Source organism: Myodes glareolus, chromosome 15 (genome assembly GCF_982192425.1).
Source record: "Myodes glareolus chromosome 15, mMyoGla1.1, whole genome shotgun sequence".
Lineage (NCBI taxonomy): Eukaryota > Metazoa > Chordata > Mammalia > Rodentia > Cricetidae > Myodes > Myodes glareolus.
The window spans coordinates 47672714-47697715 of record NC_142040.1 but is presented as its reverse complement, the minus strand read 5'-3'; the positions used below and the strand labels follow the sequence as shown (position 1 = coordinate 47697715).

The 25002-nt window shown below is 40.5% G+C and overlaps 1 pseudogene; it reads left to right on the top strand.

Moving 5' to 3' along the window:
* The first annotated feature begins 1623 nt into the window (after nt 1-1623).
* Nucleotides 1624-4261, top strand: LOC125397496 (uncharacterized; annotated as a pseudogene).
* Nucleotides 4262-25002: the final 20741 nt, after the last annotated feature.

Genomic DNA, 25002 nt, shown 5'->3' with positions numbered 1-25002 from the left:
GAGGTAATGGACTTAGTGACTCTGTACATAAAATTTTTGACAATTTGTGGAAAAATAAAAGAAATGCTGATGGTGGTTTGTTCTTTCTAGTACCTATGGATACAATGACAAAGGAAAAGAATGTGTAAAGTTAACCAACTTCTAGCATCTCAGAATATGGTGAAGGACAGCAATAAACTCAGTGATAAAATTGACCAGCTTCACATTTACACAATGGAGTACTACACAGCAGAAAAAATAACAATATCTTGAATTTTGCGGGAAAATGAATAGAGCTAGAAAACATAATTTTGAGTGAGGTAACCCAGACACAGAAAGACAGTTATCACATGTGCTCACTCATAAGTGGTTTTTAAACATAAAGCAAAGAAAACCAGCCCACAAATAATAATCCCAGAGAACCTAGACAACAATGAGGACCCTAAGAGAGACATACATAGATCTAATCTACATGGGAAGTAGAAAAAGATAAGATCTCCTGAGTAAATTGGGAGCATGGGGACCTTGGGAAAGGGTTGAAGTGGAGGGGAGCAGAAAAAAATGTAGAGCTCAATAAAAATAATAATAAAATATTGATCAACTTCAGATTTGCATAAATACTCTAATGGTTTCTAAGTGTCCTCTGGAAGAGAATCTTCTCTCTAGAAGCCATGGAACTCAAGTTGAAGAAAATCAAACTGAAACCCTCATCATAAGACTGTCTGAATTACAAAGAAAATCTAAGTCCCAGCCTTGGAAGGTTTTGGCAGTTAAAATAAGGGTGTTGTTGGTAACTAGGGGTGGAGATGTGTGGGAGTACCCTATTTATAAATAGCTGAGAACTTTGAACTCTCAGATTCTCCAGGGTTCATCTCACCGGAGGAAATAGTCTCTCCATTCTCAGTGGAAGATGAACTCCCAGTCCTTGAAATATTATCTCTTCTGCTTGTGAATGAGAAAATAAATACTCGATTCTTAGCTAACCCAGAAGTGATTTTTTTTCCTAAAGGCAATGCTGGAAAAGATAATACTGAATTCCCCCAGGGCCCCCTAATATTTGCTTCTAGACCTATAATCAGACTAAAGGCAAAGCAGGCTCTTTGAGGCTCCGGAGGTAGGAAGTGTAGTCCACGAGGAAGGGTGCCAGACAACTAAAAAGCTTAATGAGTTTGCTAATCCATTCAAGGAGAAGTCTGGGGAATAGGTGTGGGAATGGATTTTAAGGGTGTGAGATAATGGTGGACAGAACATAAAACTGGATCGATCAGGCTGCATTAATAGATAAGGGTTCACGGAGTGGCCGTTCTAGATTTCTTATGGAAGTTAGCACTGTTTAAAACTGTGTCAAAAGTTTGTTTGGATGGTTGGATGAACTGATTGTCAAAAGCAGTTGGAGATGCCAGATATCCCTTGGCTTAGTGCTGATGAAGGGATTTTAAGGTTCAGGGAAATTACAAGGCTAGAATGGGTACGCTGTGTAAAACGTAATCCTCCACAATGGGAAAGCCCAGAAAACACGCCCTTCTCTTACTCTAGGAGACCCAAACTAGGGAAAGGGGCGCCAACGCATTTGAAGAGCTTTGTTACTGCCCTCTTTCTCGTGCCATACCTTCGGGTTGGAGACCCTGCTGCTCAGCTGGACGAATGGGCCTCAGTGGACCCCTAAGTAGCAGGGGCCAGGTGGCAGCATTGAATCGCCAAAGGCAAGGTGATCCCAGAGATCGTAAGAAGCAGCACAGAAAAAGTAATGTCCATAACAGCCTGACCTGTGACGGGCAGCTCAGGCAGAGTAATTTTTATGGTGACCTGATTAGGATGGACCTTTGGTACTGGCTAATTAATCATAGTGTTTTCGGGCATGATATAAATAGGAAGCCCGCTGAGTTTTTATTTGATCTGTGTTAACAGTAAAATTCACCAACATGTGAAAGAAAGGTCAGAGTGGATTGCACTAAAAGGGACTCTCAGCTGGTGAACCAATGTCTAGATATGACCCTGTTTACACATCCAGAAGTTCTGGAATAGAGGAAAGTTCAGGTACCCGCGAGGAAGGGCTTTGCTAAAATATTTGAGTTTTACTGTTAACCTTTCTACAGTCCTTCCCCAGAGAGACCTAAGACCTTTACCAAGGGTAACAGTACACTTGGGGAGAGGAAAAAAAAAAAAAAGAAAACCCAGACTTTCCAGGGTCTATTGGATACTGGTTCTCAATTGACACTGATTTCTAGATACACCAAAACCACGTGCCCCTCCAGTCAAAGTAGGGGATAATGGAGGGAGGTGATTAATGGAGTTTTGGCTGAAGTGTGATTCACAGTAGGTCCAGTGCATCCCCAGTCTCATCCTGTGGCTATTATCCAAGTCCCAGAATGTATAATTGGGATAGATAGAATGAGTTGGCAGGATTCTCACATTGGTTCCTTGACCCTTGGAGTGACGGCTACCATGGTTGGAGAGGCTAACTGGCAGCTGTGAGAGTTACCTCTGCCAGGGCAAATAGTGAATCAAAGACAGTACCGCATCCCTGGAGGAACTGCAGAAACTAGCGTCACCGTCAAAGACTTGAAAGATGCAGGGATGGTGATTCTCACCACTTCTCCCTTTAACTCTCCTATCTGGTCAATGAAGAGGACAAATGGGTCATGGAGGATGGCAGTTGCCAACTGAAAAACTCAGTCAGGTAGTGACTCTGATGGCACCTGCTGTACCAGGCGCAATGCCCTCACTCCAGCTGATTAACACACCTCCTAGTACAAGCCATGCAGCTATGGGTTTAGCAAATGTTGTTTCCTTGGTATCTGCGCATAAGAACCACCAGAGGCAATCTGTTTTCAGTTGGGAAGGCCAGCAGTGTACCTTTACTCTTTTACCCCGAGGAGATTATAAGTTTGTAGCTCTGTGTCAGGACTTAATTTGAAGGAATCTGGTTCATCTGTATCTTTCACGAAATATCACATTGGTCTATTCCCTGGACGACATAATCATGACTGGATCAGGCGGGCAGGAGGCGGCAACCACTCTGGACTTGTTGGTAACACAGAACCATATCCGAGGATGGGAGAGAAATACCAGCAGAACTCAAGGACCTTCTACCTCAGTGAAATTCTTAGGAGTCTAGCAGTGTGGGGCATACAAGGATATTTCTTCTAAGGTGAAGGGTAAGTTATTGCACCTGGCCCCTTGTATGCCCAAGAAAGAAGCAGAACATTTAGTGGACCTATTTAAACTCTGGAGACAGCATATTTCTCATGAAGTGACCCAGACGGCCGCTAGCTTTCAGTGGGGCCTGAAGCAGGAGAAGGCTCTTCAACAGGTCCAGGCTGCTGTGCAGGCTGCTCTACCACTTGGATCATATGATCAGTTAGACCTGACGGTACTTAAGGTGTTCATAGTAGATATGGATGCAGTTTGGAATCGTTGGCAAGCTCCTACAGGTGAATCAAAGAAGGGAGTTTTTGGGATTTTGGAGCAAGGCTCGGCCATCAACTGCAAAATACCAAATGTCTCTTTAAGAGACAGCTTTTGGCCTGCTGCTGGGCCTTAGTGGAAACTGAATGCTTGACGGTGAACCGTCAAGACATTCAATCTGAACTGCCAATCATGAGCTGGGTGTAGATAAACCCATCAGGTTATAATGTACACTGAAGCAATCTACTGTCCAACGGAAGTGGTATGTTTGCGATCAGGCCCAAACAGGTCCTGAAGTCACAAGCAAGAATTTGTCTAAATGCCTATGGTTTTAACTCCTGTTAAAACGCTGCGTGCTGCAAAGCAGGAACCAATAGCCTCAGGGGGTGTTATCCATGACCAGCTGATTGGGGAAGAGATGACTAGGGCCTGGTTTATTGCTAGCTCTGCATGTTATTCAGGTTCTGCCCAGAAGTAGGCAGCTACAGCATTACAATACCTTGACAGCATAGCCCTAAAAGGTAAAGGGAAATCCTCACAGGGGGCAGGACTTTGGGCAGTATTCATTATTATACATTCTATTTGAAAGGAGGAGTGGCCAGACAAGCAGTTGCTCACTGATTCATGGGATGTAGCCAATGGTTTAGCTGGATGGTTAGGGACTTGGAAAGAGCGTGATTGGAAAATTGTGGAAGAAGGATGTGCGCAGATCTCTGATGTGAAGATACTTTTGACCCATTTAAAGGCACATCAAAAGCGACTTCAGCTGAGGAGGAATTCAATAACCAATGAAAAGGATGATACCTGTTCTGTGGAGAGCCAGTCTCTTCTCCCAGCCGTTCTTGTCATCGCCCAGTGGAAAGAAGGTGATTAAGGAAAAGATAATTGCCAAGACTCCTCGGGGAAATAATGAAGGTCGAAAAGTCAGCATTAGCTATGATCTGTATTTGCTAAAGATTCACCAGAGCAATCATTTATTTTTATAGATTATTTTCTAATTGTTTCTGGTATTCTTCATTCCATGAGTAAGATCTGATTTTCCAAGCCTGGCATTTGCTCCTAGAAGAAGGTGGGAAGGTAATAGCTTGTTTGAGTCAGGAAACCCAGTTCTTTGCCTCCGTAGCCAGCAGGTGAAAACTTCCCTCAATACTCACCTTTTCACACACAACCCCTTGCTTTCTACCCTTTGAAAGTTGTAGGAATATGTCAATGAAGACTTCCTCTATTCGCTCTGTCTTTTGGGTCTGTAGCACCTTTTTTCATTCTATTATAATGGGAGACTGATGAACATGAGCCCACGTGTTCCGCCACCATATCAACTAAAAATTCATAGAGCCGCTAAACGGGAATGAATTTAATCTCTTAACTATATCCACTTAAGCAGATATGCCTCCTAGCTTCCTCTCTCACTGTAAGCCAGTTACTTTCTCATGGTCAAATTATTTTGTCCCTCTATTGTAAAGTAAGTCTTCTAATCTGTTTTGATCAAAGATAGATACACATGTATACATATATATATATGTATACACACACACATACACACATATATATACACATACACACACATACTACACTTTACACTACTGTGAGGGAAAGATTCACATTTATCTGAAGCTGAACTTGTCTCCGGCACTACTGCAATAAGCAAGTGCTTTGGTTTCTGTGGTTTCTCCTCTCACTGGCGTTTAGTGATTAGCAGGTACTGTTCTCACATTCGGCCCAAGGGAGGTAGATATCAGAGGAGGCAGGAAAGCGAAGGAAACACAAGAGAATTAGAGTCACAGAACTGTGATTTCATTGTTCTACAAGGACTGAATGGTTGAGTGAAAATGTCCCTGAATAAAAATGCCTCTTCTGTCTTGGGAGTAATTCAAGAGAAAAGCAACAGGGAAAAACAATTATACAATAGGCTGGGTGGGTGGGAAAGCTCAAGAGCCAACTCACCATGCAAAACCCACAAAATGATTTGGACATAGTGTATTCATAGCCCTGCCACACAAAAGGGAGGCCTAGACAGTCCTTTCTTGGCAGTATGGAATACGCCTGACATGACCCTGCCTGTGATTAGATTGGCTCATAATTTTCCAGTTGGCAATTTGAAGGCAAATGTGAATATCCTACTTTAATATAATCAATGTTTTCTCCTAGGCTTGGTAGTCCCAGGCAAACACTCCTAGTGGTCCTTGTTTTGGAATGAGCTGTACAAGGCCTCAGCAGACAACACACAAAACTAACTTGTTCAAAGTCAAATAATCACACTGAAGCTTTGTGGGAGCAGATTCCAAAACAAAGCAACTCATCACTGATCCCTTTCCTGAAGACAGGGATTCTCACTATCCCCATTTAGATACCAAAGAAGATTTTTCAGCTTGAGCCCTTGCCGAAAGGTAACCTGGAATGAGTTTTCACGTCCCTTTGCTAGTGCCTCCTCTGCTCGTTCTGCAGTTAGCCATAGGAAGCTCACTCAGTTTTATAGAATGGGGCTGGCTTCATTCTGGACCCATCAAGAAAAGTCTATTAGACCACAATTAAATCTGTAATTTTTTGACAGATGTATCAAAATCAGCAAAGTTAAGTCATACTGTAGGAACTTCACAATTTAAAGTCTACTCTTTGTCCAACTACAGTGAACAAATTTAGAAATAAACAATATATACTTAGAGTATAATTCATATTTTATTAGAACTAATGATTGAAATAGTATCTCTTATTGATTTTTTTTCTGTCCTGTGCAGGGTTAGCTCAGGGTCACATGTTTCAATTTCTTAAAAGATTGCTCTACGTCCTTCAACATGTGGAGGGTTGTGCTAAATTTTTGTCTTCATTCAAGGTCCTGACATTTTGAAGAATAAAGGTCAGGTATTTTTAGCCTAGCTCTTGCCTGTGGATTTGTCTGAGAGTGTCATATCAATTGAAGTTTGAATTTCAAACAACCGTTACATTTTGGGAATGAGTACTGTTTGGTACTATTTATCTTTAATATCTCAGTGTGTATTTAGGAATTCTGTATCTTGGTTCCATAATGTTCTATTCTTGAATTATATTTGTCAGCATTTCATATAAGCTTACGGTGGCTTTATTTTAAGAAGAAGGTTTTTTTAATTTCCTTTTCTAAAAGTTTCAAGACTTAGTCAAATTAATTCTAACTAACAGAATGAATACCACAGAGACAATCTAGTTCTTGTGTCATTTTCAATAACTTATTTTAGTTTATCAAGAATTTATCTTTTCAGACTATTTTGTTCACAAATATCCAGAATATGACCATATGATTACTTGACTTTAAATTATTCCTAATTGGTCTCTTATTCTCAATTTTGTTAGTATTTTAAAATCTCCAACTTTGGGTTTTGCTGATTTTTTTTCCTTCAGTATTTTGTCCTGCTTTTAAAATTTCTACTCTTAGTTTTATTTCCTTTTAGTTTACCTTAAAATTGATAGTTTTATAATTTTATATGCTCATATCATGTTTTTAGTCTTCTTTTCACTATCATATACATTATGTTTCACTATCATATACATTATGTTTTAAATTTCCTCTAATCACTGATTTACCTCTATTGTTGGATCTGAAGTGTTGATTTATTATTTAAATTAAAATAGGTCCTAATTTCCATTTCTTTTCCCTCATAGAATCATTCATAATTTTAAAGCTTCGTTCACACACATTTGGGGATAAATACACATAGCAACTCTCCCTGGCATTTGAGAATATGTGTGCATCCATATGCCGTGGAGTTTTAAACAGTGACACCGTGTCTGGTCACAGCACAGATGATGAATTCAGGCCATAGCTTCATATCAATTTTTGTTTCCCTCAATTTTGTGTAGAGTTCTTTGAGTGTTAGTATCTGTATGGATTCGGTTGCCTGTTGGAAAATGTCCACGAGGAGTGTATCAAACTCCTCCCTGGTATCGATGGAGTGCTGTCCGTCCACTTTTATCGTTTGGGCTCTTACACCCAAACGCTTGCACACTTGCAGTCTGTTATGGAGAAACTTACGCTCTTCCATCACAAGCAAGGGGTATTTCTAGGAATCGCTGTTCTTTCTTTCTTTCTTTCTTTTTTTTTTTATGTAACTAGCATCTTTTCTCATCTATTTCTATCATATCTTTTCTTTTGAGCTTTTTCTATAATATGTCGTTTGAAAGTAGCTTAAAGCTGCTTATTTTTATTCAAATGGGCCTTTCCATATAACATACATCTAATAGAATCATTTTTAACATTTATTTTATTGATTCTCTGGGAATTTGATACCGTGCACCCAGATCACACTCACTTCCCTGTTCTCTCATATCCTCCCCCAACTCTTCTGATCCCCCGCCGAAAAAGTAAAATTAAAAAAAGAATAAAAAGCAAGGAAAAACAAAAAACAAGTCCTATTTGTGTTGCCTAGACCCTCACCGAGCATGGTCAGACGCTCAGTGGTCGGCCCCTTAGATAGAGCTGAGGCCTCCCCTTCCCTCCCAGAAGCCATCAGCTGTGGAGAGACAATTCACCATCCTCGCATTCTTTTTAGGAGTTCTCTTCGAAGGTTTCCTGTCTAGGCCATTAGTTTTGGTTTTTTTGGGGGGATAATATAATTTTTATTTTAGTTTCTATCTACTATTTTACTCTTTGTATACCTTTTAAGATCTTCTTTTAGAATAACAATTTGAAAAAAGTCAAATATTTTTATTATTCTATTAGGTTCATAATTGTTTTTCTGTTATTCTTTTAATGGTCACTAAGAAATCACCACATATCCTTTGGCTTTCCCTAATTTAACATAAATTAGCATTTTTACTATGTTCTATTTTATTTTACCTTTTATATACAGTGAGTCTGAGAAGACACCATTATTATTTTTTGGTAATTTAGCACTAGAACTATATTATATTTTATTTTACCTTTATATAATAATATATATTTCATAGTATGTATATTGTACCTTGAGTCTGAAAAGACACTATTATGGTTTCTGGTTTAGCTAGTTAGTATCTACCCAAATGCCAGTTAAATCCAATCTAGTCTTTTCGTGCTTCTTTCTGGAATCTCTTTCCTTATGTCTAAACAAGCATTTTTAGTGGTTAATTTAATAACAGCCCATAGCCTAGAATTCCATTTTTCTTCATTTGAAAATACTTCTTTGAAATGTATTTTAGAGGTTTATAAACTCCTTGCTTGGCAGTTCATCACTTTTGACATCTAACCACTATGCCATTATTTCTGGCTTCTAACACTTCATTTGAAAATGCGCTGTATTTTGTTGTTTTTTTTCCTTTGGAGGCAATGTGTCGCTTTCCTTATGTGCTTTCATAGTTTCACTTTGCCCTGGGGTGTTTTATTTTTCTGAGATTTAGAGCATCTTGAATTTTGTCTGACTGATTTGATGTTTTTGATTAATTCGATGCCTCCTTCTGAGTTTATCACTCCCAATACTGCATCTCTTCCAATCAGCCCCTCGACAGTAGATTATGGTTGTGTCAAATGCTTTGAAACTGACGACAGCCCAATTTCAGTTGTACAAGGTCTCCTTATTTTGCTTTGCCCCTTGTGATGGCGTTAATTGTTAACTTGTCAGAATCTGGAATCACCTGGCAGGTGTGACTTTGGACATGTCCTCAATTACATTAATCTAGGAGAGGAGCCCCGCCCAGTGGACAGAACTGTCCCATGTCTGGGGTACAATGTTTTCTCTCTTAATTCGGTTTTGTCAGCCTAATTTATCACCGCAGTGGGAAAAGACACTATGTAAAGGAAGAGTTATTTTATAAGTCAGTGTGTATATGTCAGTTAATCTACTGCTCTTGTCTCAAATTTGTTCATAAATTCTGGTGTTTTGATCAAATATATCTTACCTTATTATTTATATTTGTATTGGGAAGTGAACACAGGGCACCGTGTATGCTCAATGAGTACTCTACCATGTGTCCCCAAATTATTATTTTGTGTAAATACACACCAATAACAGTTTTAAAGTTATTTTGTTTGTGAGGACTCCGGATTCGCTGGTGTCCTTGTCATGTGTCCAGTCCTGTCAGTGCAACTATGGTATTCCTGAAAATTCTTGGCTGCCTGCTTTTTCTAACACTTACCTTAAGAACTTTGGAGGAAACCACTGACTAGGAAGCCCGGAGTGGAGTCTAGGTACACTGCTGTCGTTTTTCCGGGTACCCTTCCGGTCTGAGTCCCCAGTGGCTCTTCTCATTCTTATTTTCCTGACTTTGCAGACACTCGAAGCCTGAGTCTGCTGTTTCCTGTAAGTCTACACACCAATGTCGGCTAAGGCTACAATGTTTCTGAAAAAAGGAAAACGCTAAGTATTTTGATTTTATATTACCATAATGGAATTTTTTCTTCTTCGTATTTTTTGTGGCTAAACTCTTCTTCCTCCTCTTCCTCTTCCTCCTCCTCTTGAATATAGCCTTTTAAACGTCAGCTTGTAGAGTTATTTATGGCAAGAGGTTTCTTTAGACAAAATTAGAACACAGACAAGGTTGTCTTACAAAGCGGCCGCCTTCCTTGTTTCTAATTAGCAGCATAGCTTGTGTTTTGCAGAGATTTGTTAAGTCAGAAAGGGAAAGAAAACATAAAAAAAACCAACAAACCATTCATGAACTTTTTCTTCAACATCTTCAACCAGGTTAATTTGTAGTACTGTTTTTCAGCTTCAGTTAATTTGCACAAAGTCACATCAGCTGTCATTTGTACTAATTAGATACTATTCACAGCAGCCTGCCTCTATCCATGCTTTCCACAATGTGCGCTTATGTGTTTGCTTTGTGTTTATTTGATTAGCATTTGTCTCCGTTATGAAATGATTAAACTCTCTGTCAGGGGCTATGCCTGTTCACCTCAGGAAATCCAGTATGTGCTGAAGCCTGGGGTGCAGCCCACCCTAGAACACTTGACCCCCGTCACGCCTGTTCTTTATGCACATTTTCAGTGAAGAATCAATTATTTCCATAATTGTTGGATATAATTTTGTAGTTTTTGCGTTAAAACTTGTAAGACCTATAGTCGTTTAGCTGTATGATTTGTTTTGCTCACTTTTTTGTTTTATTTTGTTGACTTTAAAGACACGATGGCTCTGTGTAACCAGCCTGCCACTCGGTAGCTGTGCTATCCTGATCGTCTACACAGTTAAGATGCATCTCCAGCTCAGAGATCTTGCTATTGAGATCAGGCTATTTGGTAATTATTTGACCTTGAAAAGATCAATTAGATGTTTTAGTGGTTAGTTTCCTCAACAGTAAAACAGGCCAAAGACCAAAGACTCCCCTTTTAAACACTCTCTCTGATCACCTTCAATGCGAATGATGAACCTTCGAGGGACTTGGGGTATAAAAGTTGTTGGTATAAAATGGGTTAACAGTGGTGGCTTATACTGTGGCTACCATCCTTACATCTACGAAGGTCTGTTAAAAAAGAAAACTGGGCTATGTGATGCAATCCAGGTTCGCCTCCGATTTTAAAAGGAGTTGTAACTCTCATTTTCCACCAAAGATGAAGAAACTCTTTCCACAAAGGACTTTAAACCCTAGTGGAAGGATGAGTGGGCAAAAGAAAGAACTCAGACAAGACGTTCCGAAGTTTGCCGCAACAAAGAAGACAGCTGTGGTTTTGGAGCGTTTTGGAACAGCAAAGATGTGATAAAGAGCTGCTGCTCAGGGATTGATAAAATAATTGCAATCGTTAGTGAAGGTCAAAAGCTAAGGTCAATCCTATCTTAGAAGACCTGAAGGAACTCTGTATGACAAATAATAAGAGCACCTCCAATTCCGCTGACACATACCAGGGCAGCCTCATCCGTCTGTACACTCACGGTTTATTTCTTCCGTTTGTTCAATCACTCTATTGTCATTTAATTATAGTAAGCATATGACAGCATTATCAGCATCAAAAGTCATTTCGGTAATTTTTCCAAATATTTTTCTTTCAATGAAAAATTCCTGAGATGGAGATGAAAGCTTCTAAGTGCGGCTACCTGGGGAGGCCTGGGTCGGAGGACTTAACTGCCTCCATCAAGGCTGGCAGAACTTGCACCAACAAACCGTTTCTCGCAGGAGCCATTTCCCCATGAGACTTTCACATTCTTCTCGAGAGGAAACAGAAATTATGATTTCAGTCTTTGATTAGAGTCTTTTACCTAAGGGAAACCCCACTCATAAAGTTTAGAGAGAGAAAAAAAAAAAACCTTTTTTTCCAATAAGAAAAACAGCTAGGAAACTTGCTGCCTTTTTATTTATGTTTGAAGTGAGTCCAGCTGCAGAAGATGTTAATGGGACACAGTGACTCATGCTCACTAATAACCAATTAAAACAAGAAGGTTTATTATCTCTCAGACGAAGGTTGTGATGAGTTGAGAGTAAATGCCAAGGAAGTAAAATGTGGAGACACAGCTGCCATTGTGAATTACTCAGAGCTCAGACCCAACAAGTTATTGCCACTTGATGCTTTTGTAAACCCTCTCCAACACAGCTCCATTAATTTGAAGTTTGGGGTGATTGGAAGTCTTGGTTAGTGTGCAGTCTTCTATTCACTTTGAATACTAGGTTTGAAAAGACAAGAAAGTGTTTGAACAATGAGAATAATTCAGAGGCCCTGGGCTCTTTGCTGCCCCCCCCTTTACTAATAAATAACCAATGTCATCATTGTCTTTTTAATCGAAGTAAAGAGGAAGATGGGGAAAAGTCCTTTCAAACATGAAATAAAAATAAAACAATTATTCATAACGTGGTTAGAACACCGTGGGGAAAGAGAGAAGAGAGAGAGCACACAGCAGATCAAAGTGGTCTTTGGACACAGGAAAGAAGTGCTGACACATGACTGTAGATGTGCTGGGAAATGCTTGACAGTTAATAGCATGTCTGATTCTGTGCTGTAATTTTTTTTTATTTTTTTCTGGGCCAGCATGATTTTATTTATTTATTATTTATTTATTAATTTATTAAAAATTTCCACCTCCTCCCCACCTCCCTTTTCCCTCCCCCTCCCCCATCCCCTCTCTCTCCAGTCCTAAGAGCTGTCAGGGTTCCCTGCCCCGTGGGAAGTCCAAGTCCTCCCCACTCCATCCAGGTCTATAAAGGTGAGCATCCAAACAATCCAGGCTCCCACAAAGTCAGTCCATGCAGTAGAATCAAAACCCAGTGCCATTGTCCTTGGCTTCTCAGTCAGCCTTCATTGCCAGCCACGTTCAGAGTGTCCATTATGATCACATGCTCCATCACTCCCAGTCCAGCTGGCCTTGGTGAGTTCCCATTAGATCAGTCCCACTGTCTCAGTGGGTGGATGCACCCCTTGTGATCCTGACTTCCTTGCTCACGTTCTCCCTCCTTCTGCTCCTCCCAAAAGAAAATCACATAGTTATCCTCCTGGATATTGGAAGTAGACAAGATTGACAGGCAAAACTTGAGTGCATGGGGGTGTGGGGGTGGATGTAAGGGAAGATGGGTAGAGAGAAGGGAGAAGGGGAGGATTCGGGAAAGCTTGGGGGAATGGGATGGGTGGGATGGAGGAATGGTGGATATGGGAGCAGGGAAGTAAATATCTTAATTAAGGGAGCCATTTTAGGGTTTGCAAGAGTCTTGACTCTAGAGGGGTTCCCAGACCCAAGGAGAGGTCCCCAGACTGTTCCTTGGGCAGCAGAGGAGAAGGTGCCTGAACTGGCCTTGTCCCATAGTCACACTGATGAATATCTTGCATATCACCATAGAACCTTCATCTGGTGACGGATGGAGATAGAGACAGAGACCCACATTGGAACACTGGACTGAGCTCCCAAGGTCCAAATGTGCTGTAATTTATTAGATAATTTTAAGCTATCACTGCAATGTTACTGAGTGGATAACATGAAAACTAAACAAAACACAGGTAACTCCAATGGCGTAGGTCATAGTGATTCTATTTCATTAGTAAAATACCCAAAAAAAAACCCTGAAGATGTATGAAATATATTAAGATGTAATGAATTCAAGAATTTTTATTAATCAAGTGGTATTATTTTAAATTTATGACATTTAAATAAGAAATACATCTGTTTTGTGGGGTTTTGTTTGTTTTGAGTTTTTTTTTGCGGTGGGAGAGGGTTTGTTTTTGTTTTTTAAGACAGGGTCTCTCTTTGTAGCCCTGGCTGTCCTGGACCACACTTTGTAGATATGACTGGCCTCAAACTCACAAAGATCTGCCTGCCCCTGCTTCCTGAATGCTGAGATTAAAGGCATATGCCACCACATTTAAAATTTAAAATTTAAAATTTTAAAAGTTATAGTAGTGACCGTGCTTCAATTCACATTGTGAATCTGAAGTCCTAACTGATCATAGTATAAAAGAGAAATTCACATGGCACTTTCCAGTGTCTAATTCCTAATCTTACCATCCTTCTTTTTCTTTATGTGTTGTGCATGTAGGCTTGTTTCATTGCAGGAGCTTTGACCCACCTCCCTGGAAGCGAAGTTTAGGGGTTTGCCTGTCTGTCTTCTCAGCCCTGGGATTACAGGTACATGTTACCGTGGCTGGCTTTTTATGAAGGTTCTAAGGATTGAATTCAGGTCTTCATGCTTGTGAGGATATTCATCTCCCCAGCCCAAGAATCTTATAATCTTAAAAAAAGTTGAGAACATTATCAGAATTTTATACTTATTATTGCATCATTTGAGCCAAATCTGAGCCTAGAACCTAACACTGACGTTTCCTTGACCTTTCTCCTCCAGTGTTGGGGAGCAAGTTTCTCACATTAAGCAATTTTACCCTCTGGGAACTTTGCAAAAGGTTTAAAGAAATCACTTTTTACTAACACTTATTTTAATCCATGTTTGCTCTCTGGGGTATGGTCTCCTTGAACAGCTGGTTCTGTTTATTTTGTGTCATTAATCCTTTTCATATAAGCTTCATTCTCTGTGTTAGTACTGTGTGCACCTCTCTCTTAGCTTAAGTCAAGCAAGAATTTGTCTTTAGAATTTTAAATAAAAAGCAGAGGAATAAATGACAGCCAGGGTATCAAAGAGATGACCCCACAGGTAACACTGGAAAAACTTGCAGTGTATTAATGTTCTGAGAGTGAAGAACCAGCACGTGGAGATGGCTGTCTGTTTGGCTTGAAGTGGCCAGAGTCTACTCACTGAGGTATTGCTAACAGATTTTGGAATTGATCTAGGTTTGTGGGGTTCTTTGTATAGCCCACAAAACAGAAGAAAGAGTTGTGGGGGGAGGACTAATGACAGTGATCCAAAGAGTGGGTCATAGGAATTTGGGCTCAAGGCAAGATCAGCAAAAATGAATCACTACAGGTCCCGGTAAAGAAAAGCAGGAACTGTTGGGGAGTAGGATGCTTTTGGAATGCAGAGTTCTTAAGGTTTCCGAGGAATCAGGTTATTGTCTTGAGAATTATTAACTGAAGTGGAATAGGATGAATTTCATGGAAAACGAGGTGAAAACATTTCACTTCTGTATCAGGGAGGTCGTCTGCTGGAGAAAGCTGAGGAGAGTAGCTCCTACAGATTAAGTTGGCCATGTTTCAACAGAAAGTTGTATCAGACCCCGAATAAAACTTCCCAAGTCCTAGAATTTGGTTAAGCAGAAGAGAATATTTTCGAGGGCACAGTCCATTTTCTTAGGGATTTCTATCTGTTCGCCATGACTTTTAAGAGAAGATCAGGCAACGGAAGCTGCTGAGGCACTAGCATGAAGAAAGCAGCACATCCGTTTCCTGCCCCTCACAGGGCACTGTGGCTGGAGAACTGACCCCAATGTCCCATGGTCCCCCATACTCAAGAAAGATGGCCCCACCCCTCACCATGGGCATGGGAGAACTGGCCTTCAAGGCATGGGTGTAGGAGAGCTGGCTCTGCCCCTCACCTGAGGGGGCCAGACCCAGCAGCCGGGACTGACCAGCTCAGCTACCGCCTAGGCCCACATTCAGGGCCTTGGGTTGGCCCACCCTGTCATTTACACCATCTACAGCCCACTGGAGCATGCGAAGGGACTGTCCCTGTTGAATGATACCCACAGGATCTCCATTACTCTGCGTGACCTCGGAATGTCCAAGAAAAGTTTTGGTGAGGGTCCAGTGATGATGGTGTATCAGAAGTGAGAGGCCTTGAACTAGACCAATGACTCATTGCAATGAACATTTTCAAGTAAAGCTGATTGGACAAAAGGGTATATACTGTGTGACACACCTCAGCTCCCACTGTCACTAAGATGAATGAAGAGGTGTTGGAGAGGCAGGAAAGACGGGGGCGCCAAGAGCATCTTTGGTTTTATGGGGAGGTTTGTTGTTGTTTTTGCTGTTGTCTGCTTGGTTTTTTTTTTAATTTTCTTTTTTGGGGAGGGTGCTGCAAGGCTCTTCATAACTCCTGAGAACAGAGATGAGCAAATGAAAAAAGGCGTGCCTGCTTAGCCTGAGCTCGGAACATCTCTGTGTGCGGTTTACCAACAACGTACATGGACGTGAGATATGGAGGTGAGAATTTTATTTATGAAGTAGTTCACAACTTCATTAAACTCTGAGTCTTGCTTTCTTGTCAAAAATAAATAAATAAATGCAGCATACACAGGGGAAATGATGCGTGTGTGTGTGTGTGTGTGTGCGCGCGCGCGCGCGTGTGTGTGTGTGTGTGTGTGTGTGTGTGTGAGAGAGAGAGAGAGAGAGAGAGAGAGAGAGAGAGAGAGAGAGAGAGAGAAATAGAGACAGAGAGATGTGTGTGGTGGTATGTGGTGTGTGTGTTGTATGCACTTGTTCTTCATGTGTATTTGTACGTGCACACATGGGCACATGTCATTTGTATCTGTATCTTACTCAATTGTTTTTCTACCTTTTTTTGTTTGCTTTTGAGACAAGATCTCTAAGTGATCCTGTAACTCATTAACTAGGTTAAACTGATTGCCATTGAATTTAAAGATTTCTTTCATTTCTCCACTTCTACCCAGAGCTGTTGTAAGGAGGCTGTTTGTTTCTTTCCCGGTCACCCGGCAGCTCAGACCTAAAATAATCACACAGAAACTATATTACTTAAGTCACTGATCAGCCCATTAGTTCTAGCGTCTTATTTGCTAACTCTTACATGTTAATATAACCCATCTCCATTAATCTGTGTATTGCCATGTGACTGTGGCTTGCCACGTAAAGTTCCATCCCATGTCTGTCCCCAATGGGGCCTGTATGGCTTCTCTCTGCTCTACCTTCTTCCTCCCAGCATTCAGTTTAGTTTCCCCTACCTAGCTCTGTTCTACCCTATCAGGCCAAGCCAGCTTCTTTAATAACTAATGGTATTCACAGCATACAGAGAGGAATTCTGCATCACTATACCTGGGTTTACATGGATGTTGGTGATCAAAATTAAGCTCCTCATGGTTCATACAAAAGATTTAATGTGTGTGTTGTGTATAGAGTATCGACGTATGTATCTGTTTGTGCAAGTGTGCATGAATGCTATAGGGTCATTGGTAAGATGCTGATACCAGGTGTCCTCCCCTTTCTTTTTCCACTTTACCTTTGGAAACAGGAAACAAGAGATCTCACTGAGTGAACCTTGAGCTGACCAATTTCACAAGACTAGTAGGCCTGAGAGCTCCAGCAATCCCCCTTTCTGCTTCTCCAGGGCTAGGATGGCCGGTGTGTACCACTGCACCTGGCTTTTTATGCAACTGTGAAAAATTTGAACTCAAGTCCTTATGATTGCATGGCAGACACTGTAATGACTCAGCCATTTACAGCAGCCCCACGTTCCTGAATTTAAAACAATGCCTGTGTTTCACAGATGTCTGATAAACCTACTCAAATTTTAGTAGTCAGCATTTATGAGCTGGGAGCTCACTCACCCTCACCGGATCCTGGATTCACCCTTCTTTCAGTTTAACTTTCTAGAACAAAGCAAAGTGTCCCATTAAATTTGGAGCAATCAAAAACAAACCAGAGACTAATCTCTCTTTATCTAGATAAAAAGAGGATTAAAGATTTTCATAAAAAAAAAGGCTGGACTCAGAATGACTCCCTGAAAGACGTGGTTGAGAGCAAGCAAGCAGCCTTGTCAGAAATAGCCAGAGTGGCTTTATCCACCACGTGATGTTTCCTTATATCCACAAGCTCTGTGTGACCAGATGGGGTGAGAAAGGGCCCAAACTCAATGTTGTGACAGAGAACCTGGCTTTCATCATGAGTGTGACTCTAAAACCTACAAGACCAGATGGCAAGGCTCAGTTGGTTGTTAAGAATGTTTGCTGACTTTCTGGGACAAAGCATCCCACGCAGCCAGCACAGCGTGAAGGGCCAGCCTGTGGGCCAAAAGTCCCGTCCCAATACTACTGTGGATATTTAGATGAACTTTGAAACACAGAAAGTCAAATAAAAATGCCACAAGAGGATTACAGGAATCCTGAGCGGGAATTGGACTTTGAAAACAGTTACGAAACAAATCAATCCCCTGTCTAAGTAGCCTACCTCAAGCGTTTCATCAGAGAAGCAAAAAATGATCAAGCACAATGGGTAGCTTTCTTAACCTTGTGAAGGTTAATGTTCTTCATTTGCAAACAGAAGAAACTTGGTCCTTAAATTCTGAGTTAACTACAGGGTTAATTTAATTTATTAATTGGATAATACTAATTGCTGGGTTTGAGATTTTCTTTTTAGGTTCCTCTCTCTCTCCCCTCACCCTTCCCCTCAGTTTTTTGAGACAGAGTTTCTCTGTGTAACTTTGGAGCCTGTCCTGGAACTCACTCTGTAGAAAAGGCTGGCCTCAAACTTGCCCCCCCCTGATTCTTAACAATGACTACATTTATTCTGTCTGCAAATGAAGAAAGTCCACCTTTGCAAGATTAAGAATTACCCCCTGTGCCAGATCATTTTCTGCCATTCTAATGGCATATTTGAGGTGGGATCCTTAGAAAGAAAAGAGATTTGTTTAGTTTGCAATTTTGAAGGTTAAAAGTCCAGATATGGTACTGGCTCCAGAGACAGGACCCTTGTCCATTGTGTGTTATCACATCAGGAGAGGTATCACAAAACAGAGAGGAGATAAAGCACAGGGAGTGGCCAAACTTGCCATCTTCTGCTAGGTCCCTTCACACCTTACCATCCCCACACTGAGCCCCAAACTTCCAACACAAGAAGTCTTGGGATGAAATAACCACACCAAGTGTATAGAGACCTCTGTGACTTTGTCACACACCTCCTATTTCACTCCGAAACTCAAACTACTTCATTCTAGAATTTGCTGTCTTGTGTGAAGTGACTGGCTGCTTTTTTGCATTATAATTTATTGTATTTTATTTCCTGGTTTCTAGCAAAATTACAAGCGCCGTGAAAGAAGAGATCATATCTACACTGTGATACAACTAGCATCAAGTGCTCTTAACTGCTGAACCATCTCTACAGCTCCAGCGTCTGCATACATTTTTTATTTTTATGTATTCATTTATTTTCTTACATCTTATTTTCACATACCGTCTGTAGAGTAAGGCTGACCTCATGGATTGAATTGGAAACACCGCTGCCTTATCTGGTTTTATGAAAGACTTGAATAATTTCTACATGATTTCTTCTTTAGAATTTTAATACAATATGCCAGTACAGCTATGTTGACTTTGAAATTATTTTTCTTTGAGAATGATGGTTTTAGGGAAGAATTCAGTTTTTTAAGCCTTATTTAGCAACTCAGAAGATTTACAAATGGTAAGAGCTCCCCCTGGATACCTTCCACCACCATTTATATCACCCCTCTTACCTAATAACATGGCAGTAACTTTGGTTGACTTTTGTCCTTATGCCAAGTTTGGTGACCTAAAGCAAACCAAACAAGCTTGTACTACCTTTCTCAACAATTACAACTTTGTGTTATGTCTTGATAAGGGGTTTGTATTTTAGCTCATAAGAAAGAGTGGGCTATTGTATATTTTTATGATCACTCCCTGTAATCTTGGTGTCGGGATTATACTGGCACCCTGATATGGGTCGAGAGACAGCAACTTTTTTGAAGACAGTTGTGATAGAGCTAAGTCTTGGGCTTTTGCAAGGCAGGGGGTCTGAAGCTTAGACTAGTCTGACTGCTGCCATGTTTACTAGGACTCTCCTTTGTGTCAAGCCCTGAATGTCTGCTTCTTCCCGTAGATGAAAATCCCCCTGAGTCTCTCTCTTACTTTTTGTATTTCTTGGCTACTTTGTTGTGGTCTCAACCTCTAGGACACTGCATACAAATCAAGAAAGCTTGTTAGCTAAAATCTGGGTCACAGATGAGGTTCGTTTCTAACTTTGCTGTCTTTCAGATCTTTTTCCTTCACATCCTTACTGATGCTTTATGCATAATGTTCTTAAAGTGATGTCAGGCATTCTTGTTACTCTTGGCAGGGACACTAGAGTAACAAAACTCCTTTGCTCATATGTGCAAGTCAAGAGTGTCCACAGGTATCTTCATAAGGAAATAATTGAATGACAACCTTAAAGCAGTCTATTCAATGTCAGATTCACAAATGAGTTAGAGGTGACTCATTCACTAACTCTACAGAAGAATTCTAGAAGGAGTTGACATGCCTTGTGAATGGGGCTGGTGTTTTACAAGGTCCTGCCTCTAGGTGAAAGAGGTACAGGTGATCAATGTCATCTGAGAGAGGGAGAATCAGTTTTCTTGGGGGGATGAACCTTCTGATAGGTTATCTAGTCCTAAGTGAGTAGCCTCAACACAAGTATATACAAGCAACATGAAAAGGACTCAATAGGGCATTGTGTGTGTGTATGTGTGTGTGTGTGCGCATGTGCTCATGCAGGTGTGTAACAATAATTATTAAAGAAGTGGTTGTGAAGTGGAGAGGGAGTTGAGGAGCATAATGGGAGGAATTGGAGAAGGGAGTTTGGAAGTTATGTAATGATGATGCTCATGTATGATACTCTCAAAAAGGAAAAAATAAACCACAGAATTCTAGAAGGAGTCTGGGGACACTGTAGAGCCCTGAAGCCAGTCCTGAGAACCCCGACTCTAGGCTGATCTGTCATGGAAAAAGAACCCCTAAAGCAGTGGTTCTCTACCTGTGGGTCACAACCCCCTTTGTGTGTTGCATATGAGATATCCTGTATATCAGATCCGTACATTTAGACTCATAGCAAAATTACTGTTATAAAGTAGCAATGGAAACAATCTTATGGCTGGACGTCTCTACAGCATGAGGAACTGTACTAAAGAGTCACAGCATTAGGAAGGCTAAGAACCATGGGCTTAGAGCATTTAACCTAATTTGGTTGGATTTCTATTTCTAGCACTTAGATGCAACCCCAGGGTGGTTTGGAAGAGATAAACATGTTGATGAATACTAAAACCATGACAAGATGTTTGAGTTTAAAAAACAAAACAGGATAAATCAAACTAATGCATCTTTACATCTAGAGACAAATACCAATGAAACAATTTATCATTAGACATAAATGTATAACCAGACTCAAAAATGTAAGTCCATGCAAAAATGACAGATATCAGCCAAGGATTTGATGTTGATGAGATGGTATCTTCTAATTTTATTTAAATCAATTGCAAATAACCTTGTTACTTCTTTTGTGTTTAGAAGCCAAATAAAATACTAGGCTGCCTGAGCTGTGGATCAGATTTAGATTGATTCTTCTTTTCTAAAGGAGAAAATTGAAGATTTGAAAAAAAGCACAACAATATTTAGTTCTATTTTTTCAACTCTAAAATAATTATCAAAATCAGATTTTTGAAAGCACTGAAGATAGCAGAGCGACCCCGTTGTATTTGTTGTTCTGTATAAAACAGATGCATAGAGGCTATCCAACCTCTGTTTTTCTTTGCTATAATAAATCACTTTGTATTATAAATTTCAGATATTGAGGACCAGAGGAGAAGCCACCATTACCCATAACCTCTCTGCCACCCCTTCCAGCAAAGCATATGAGATGCTAGCATTAGGGATTAGCCAGATGTGCTGCCTATCCCAGCTCAGCTGTCTTCAGCACGCAATCTATCATACCTTCTGTTTATTCATGGCTAATGGCCTGAGGTTTTCGCACGTAAAGAAAAAGTATATTTTGTTTGAGAGCTAGAACTCAGATAGAATAAAGCTATGCATATTGTACATTCCAGTTAATTCAGTTTCTACACAAATAGCCTGGCCTGAATTTCAGCTGATAGTGTGATGAACATACAAGAGGACTGCTAAGAAAATCACAGTCATGTCTTTCTTGTCTTCTGGGTAACAGTTTTTAAACAATGTATTTCTAAGAAGAAATAATAAAAGAAAGACCAGCATATTACATATTAATATATTAAACAGAAATGTTGGTGTAGTCTTAATTTTTAAATTTTTTTTGTGAATCTCACACATGTATATACTATGTTTAGATCACATCCACCCTATTCACTGCCATCCTCCAACTTCTCCAACACATTCCCACATTGCCTTCCCAAGTTAATGTCTTCTTTGTTTTTCATAACTCAGTGATTCCAATTATGTTGCCCAAATGTGCCTGGGTATAGAGCTACTAAATGGTTGTAGAGCATTGGCAAGCTACCATGGGGTTGAAGAAAGAAGAAAACTGACTTTCTCTCCCTCCAGAGCTAGTAGTTGCAAATAGCTCCTTGGTTTTGATGGGGACTCATGGGTATTTCCTCCATCTGTATAGGAGTATTGATATTGTGCATGGCTTGGTTTTGTGTGAGTCCTGTTCAGGCAACCATGACTGTTGTGAGCTGATGAATGTGGTGGTGGGGGGGACTCTCTCTCATGTTCCGAGGCTTTGTTTCACAGCTGTCCTCTTCTGTTTCTGGCTCCTCCTTTTGTGATCTTCTGTGAGCCTTGAGGGGAGAGGTATGGGATAGATGTTTTACTTAGGGCTGAATGTTACATAATCACTTGCATTTTCTGCACTTGGAAGAGTTATGAATCTTCAAGATAACTGTTGTCCACTGCAAACAGAATCTTCTCTGATGAGGGCTGAGAATGGAACTGATCTGTAGATATAGAGATAATGTATTTAGATGGCAGTTCAATACTATATCCATTCAGCAAAACAATAGTAGTAGGTTCTCTTTTAGGGCCTATGACTCCCCACCCCAATTCTTAGCCTAGGATTTGTGGTCAGGTTTATATACTAGGCATGTACTCACTACCTTGGAATAGGCTGCAAATTCAGCCCGATAGCGGTTGCTCATTTAGCATGGCTGCAGTATTCCATTAATGGACATATTTTGCTTAGCTGGTTGTTACTATAGCTTGCAAGGCTTACAGCTGGATACGTATACTGATGACTGGTGTAGGAGGTTCTTCTGTCTATGTGTTGCTTTCATTGGTTGAATAAAGAAACTGCCTTGGCCTTTTGATAGGGCAGAACTTAGGTGGAGTAGACCTAACTGAATGGTGGGAAGAAGGGCAGAGTGGCAGATGCCATGGTTCTCCTGCCTGAGATGAACACTGGTTAGACTCATGCAGGTAAGCCACAGTCAAGTAGCAATATGCATTAATGGAGATGGGTTAAACTAATATGTGAGAGTTAGCCAATAAGAGACTAGAGATAATGGGCCAGGCAGTGATTTAATTAATAAAATTTCTGTGTGATTATTTCAGGTATAAGCTAGCCGGGTGGCCAAAACAAGGGGCCCCACTCTCAGAAAAAAAGGGGGAGAAGGGGTGTGGGAGAATTGTCTGTAATCTGTCAATAATGTTTTAAATAAACGCTGATTGGTCGATAGCCAAGCAGGAAGTATAAGTGGGAAAACCATACAGGAAGTAGAGGTGGGGCAATGAGAACAGGAGTATTCTGGGAAGAAGGAAGTTCTTTCCATAGTCTTGCCAAGATCACGAAAGAAGGAAGATGTGACCTGCCCCACTGAAAAAGGTACCGAGCCATGTGACTAGCATAAATAAGAATAAAGGGTTAATATAAGTTATAAGAGCTAATAAAAAGTCTGAGCTAAAGGGCCAATCAGTTTATAACCTATGAAGACCTCTGTGTGACTTTCTTTGGTGGTTTACTGGCTGTGGGAACTGGGCAGGACATAAACCCCAACAAGCCGGCCCTCATGTTAAAGATGACTTTTCTCTCTAAGCAACCTACATAGTCCCTCTAACACCATGAAATCAAGGATGAAAGTTGCAAGTCAGTACCAGCTTGATTTTTTCAAGTTCTATGACCAAAAAATGTGTGATGTCTTCAGCAATAGGATTTTACCATGATGCCCTTGGTTCTTTAAGCGGTGGGGAAAGTTACACTTACCCAACTATATCTGTGCAGGGAGTCATGCCATTCTCATCTTATTAACAGCAGATTTTAACCAAGGAATGACTATCCATAGTGTACAGGAATGGAGGAATGGGTTTGGGTTAATGAAATTAGGTGTTATTTAGCTTAGATAACTATGCATTGCAGAATGGATAATTTTTGCTTCAATCCATCTGCCAAGCTGGGAGTGCTGGTGGTAGGGGAGGAGGTTGAAGTCATGCTACCTGACATCCAGTCACCACCACAGGCAGTCATGACACGAGCTAAAAACCTGCATCCGTTACATAATCTCCTGAGACCAGATGGGACTGGTTGTGTTTGGGTAATAAACAGCCACAGATCACATAATCTTAAATCTCAGATTTCAGGTTTAAAGAAGTTGTTGGGAAGGATGGAGTGAATTCTGATGACTCTTCTGCAGTGACTGTCTATTTACCCATGGGTTGGGAGATCATGACTCTACTGAGAAAACAGTCTTTAAACGTTTAATTTATGCTAATTTAGGATTGGGGCACTGAGGCAAAAAAAATATAGAAGACTCATGGGCTCAAATATGTCAATGCTTGGTGCCCAGATGTTGTTGGTGTTTGGAAGGTTTACACTGGTTGTGACCCCTTTAGGTTTGATGGACTCTTTTATAGGGCTCACGTATCAGATATCCTGAATATCAGATATTTATTTATGTTACAGTTCATAATGGTAGCAAAATCACAGCTATGAAGTGGTAATGAAAATAATTTCATGGTTAGGGGTCACCACACCATGAGGAACTGTATTAAAGGGTGGCAACATTAGGAAGGTTGAGAACCACGGGGTTAGGAGGTGTGGCCTGGTTGGAGGAGAGTGTCACTGGAGATGCAGTTCATTCTGCTTGATGCTGGGTGTTCTTTTGAGTTCTCAGCTTTCTGATCCTGTCCCTGTGACCTCCTGTTACCCTGCCTTTTATTCCACTATCCCAGACTCTGATCCCTCTGGAACTGTAAGCTGAAATAAAGTCTTCCTTAACTTGCCTTGGGCAGCAGAAAAGCAAACTAATACATTAGCTCCTCTTTAAGGGACATCAGTTACTTAGCTGGCCCCACATGGACAAGATGTGGATCATTTCTTATATGTTTGCCAGGCCATCATCAGCCCTTAGTACTGTAAGAGAGATGTTGGGTTTGAATTTTGCTGTCTAGAAGTTAATACAGTAGATTATGCAAACTAGTAGGCAAAAATGTTATGTTACAAAAATTTTAATATAATATAAAATATAAAAATATCACATGTTCAAATTGCTTTTTGACATAATAAGGATCTAGTTTAGACTAGTTAGGTTCTATTTTGTTCCCTCAGTTATTTCATCATACTATTTTCTCTGAATTATTTCTGAAGAAATTAAGATTCCGAGAAGTTTTGCTATGTGCCTGAAATC